The sequence below is a fragment of the Diadema setosum genome, chromosome 13 (assembly GCF_964275005.1).
Source record: "Diadema setosum chromosome 13, eeDiaSeto1, whole genome shotgun sequence".
NCBI classification, from domain to species: domain Eukaryota; kingdom Metazoa; phylum Echinodermata; class Echinoidea; order Diadematoida; family Diadematidae; genus Diadema; species Diadema setosum.
Genome location: NC_092697.1, coordinates 21034766 through 21038238, shown reverse-complemented (window position 1 = coordinate 21038238; position 3473 = coordinate 21034766).

The window sequence follows — 3473 nt, the reverse complement described above, 5'->3', positions numbered from 1 at the left end:
AATGTACTAACTCATAGTATCAACTTAGCTCTATCACTTCTGGTTCTAGAGAAGAAGATTTTTACAGATTCCTTAATTTTGGGGGGTTTGGGCCCCCTGGGGGCCCCCTGGGTGGGGCATGCTGCCCATTTTAACAAATTGAGTTCCTAACCCCCTAGGGATGCTACCTGCCAAGTTTGGTGAAAATTGGTCATGGGGTTCTCAAGAAGAAGATGAAAATGTATAATTTAGGCCCCATTAGGACCCCTCCCCACCCCCCCCCCTCCGCTGGCTTCCAAGGGGGGCACCCCTGATTCTGCCATGAACAAACTTGAAACTACAGTCATCAATGTACTAACTCATAGTATTAACTTAGCTCTATCACTTCTGGTTCTAGAGAAGAAGATTTTTACAGATTCCTTAATTTTGGGGGGTTTGGGCCCCCCTGGGGGCCCCCTGGGTGGGGCATGGTGCCCATTTTAACAAATTGAGTTCCTAACCCCCTAGGGATGCTACCTGCCAAGTTTGGTGAAAATTGGTCATGGGGTTCTCAAGAAGAAGATGAAAATGTATAATTTAGGCCCCATTAGGACCCCTCCCCACCCCCCTCCCCTGGGTCCCAAGGGGGGCACCCCTGATTCTGCCATGAACAAACTTGAAACTACAGTCATCAATGTACTAACTCATAGTATTAACTTAGCTCTATCACTTCTGGTTCTAGAGAAGAAGATTTTTACAGATTCCTTAATTTTGGGGGGTTTGGGCCCCCCTGGGGGCCCCCTGGGTGGGGCATGGTGCCCATTTTAACAAATTGAGTTCCTAACCCCCTAGGGATGCTACTTGCCAAGTTTGATGAAAATCGGTCTTGGGGTTTTCAAGAAGAAGATGAAAATGTAAAAAGTTTACGCAGACGGACGACGCACGACACACGACGCACGACGCACGACGCACGACGGACGCCGGACGAAGGGCGATCGCAATAGCTCACTTGAGCCTTTGGCTCAGGTGAGCTAAAAAGAACAAAATAAAATGTTAACCTTTTTTTGGCATGATTTTAAAATGCTTTTACTTGTATTAGCTAAAAATAAAAAATAACAATTCCCGAATTTCATATATAACATACATGACAAATTGTGAGGGTATGACATCAACTCGCTCATTTGAATATTCATAAGGACCGGTCAAGAAATGTTTTCCGAAAAAATGTAAAATGTCATATCTTCCTTGTTTCTTATCCGATATTTTTCATTTTTGTATCATTCTGTAGGGGATATTTTTCTCTTTCTTTTCATATTTATTTTGGGGTGGATTTTTTCTTTAGGGTAGTTTTGTGTATGTCTGTTCAAAACGGGGGAAAATAAATTTTGAATAAATTTCATGAATGATGGTTGATCAATGTTTCTAGACATATAATTTTCAAGATATGTTATCAACCCCCTCCCTTTTTTCTGCAATTTTCGGGCCGGATTTCATACCCTGAAAAGTAGGAAAAGTGGTATAAAAAGAGTACGCAGCGGTTGTGACGGACCACCCCTTCTAACGTGCGCGGCTAATCAATAGGGGGGGGGGGGGGGCATTTCATGGAGCGTTTTGTCAGAATTTTTTCGGACAAACTGTTATAAGCTAGTGAATTTCTTGCATCTGATTGGCTTGGAGTAAATTTGTCACACAAATTATCCGATCGACAAAACGCTTCGTGAAATGCCCCCATGGTTAGCAAGGACGCTTGCAAAAATTTCACCAAAGAATCTTGAAATCTGAGAAAACTACTCGACCCATATTGTATCCACCACCACCTAATGTAAGGAAAGTGCCTACACATCATAAGGATTCAAATAAAATTACTAAGACAAATCATATCATTCGATTGGGATGGATAGTGTGGCCATTAATGAAGACGTTACATAGTATAAAGAACAGGAAACTGACTCTTGTAAACTTCCGTTGCATCATGTCATTCTTGTGAATGTCCAGTGGGGTATAAAAGATGGCCCTCACTCGAGTGTCCAACAAAAGGGATCATGGGATAATAATCATTATACACTGATCTTGTTTGCATTTGCATGCGTTGTCAAATAGATTGTGATTTTTTTCTTATTCTCTTATTATATTATTCCCTGATATCTGATAGGGAAATTATACTTCGCGAGACTAAGAAAATCGACAAGAAATTCATTGAGATCACACAGAATGTATGATAGAGGCCATAGCGCCTGTAAAGTAAAGGACTTGCAGCACCAGACAGGTTTCGAAAGCTCATTGCGTCCATAGAGGTAGGCCCTATACACTGCTGGGCGTAGGTCTATACGTTAAATGATAAGAAGTTATTGTTTTCTTGATATGTCTATCTGTGAAGTAGCCAGGAAGTAATTTGATTGATTTTGTAAGGTTATGAATAGAATGAAAGCTATATAGGGAACAAAATCAAAGTATTCAACGCAAATTCAAGAGTGACATTAGATTTCAATGTGTAAACTATACAGAATCATTCTCTGTCGTTGACCACAGGGGCACACGGATCCAGGAATTTCGTAAAGGCTTGCGTTTACAAAATTAAAGGGGGCGCACACACCCCTCCACCCATTTTTTTTTTCTTTTTAGTGCTTTGGTTTTAACAAAAAATAAAAATAAGAGATTGGCGACCGGTGGGCTCGCCCCCCCCCCCCCATCGGCCACTGGAACATAGGCATACACGGCTATATAGATAAGTTGCTATGGGACTATTATAAAGTGTCCCAAATGCAACTTGATTTATTTCATAAGTCAGAATAGAATGAAAGCCATACAAGGGTAAAAGCGAAAACTGATACACCACAAATTATACTAATATGAAATTTGACTACGTAATTTGGGCCCTACATTGTTTTGGTTGAACATAGGCATATAGGTATACAACGTGTATTGATAAAGGGATTATGGCAACAACAACAATAACAATGGGATATACGTTTGACTTCAATGAAATAACAGGATAAGGTATTAGTGGTCCAGAGGGGGGCGCACCGGGCGCGTGCCCCTCTTTGTTTTTGTTTAAAACAAAAAGGAAAAAAATGAGGGTGTGCGTGCGCCCCCTTTAATTTTGCAAAGGCGCCTCCCCTTTATGGAATTCCTGGATCCTCCCCTGGGTATTGTTTGATTTTGCTCTGCGCGTTAACGGTTACTGTATAGCTTTAATAATCATTTTTGAATATAGATTTTGCTAAGATTCCTCTCTTTGTATAAAACGTTCAATTTACTTCAAACCATTTCCATTCATATCTTTTAAAATGAAGTCGTATCATTGTTTTGACACAAAAGATTCAGGGGAAAAGAAGGATCAATAACCATGAACTTGGTTATGTGGACTGGCAGCAATTACAAGACTTGTGTCCAATTCAGTAAATCTGTGTTTAAAAGGGTTTTGATGCTCATCATGGCGTTCAAGATGTTCAATATCATTTTAGTGGAGTATGATCTTGTTTATGTGTTTTAGGCTGCTCAGACTGAGATTTAAA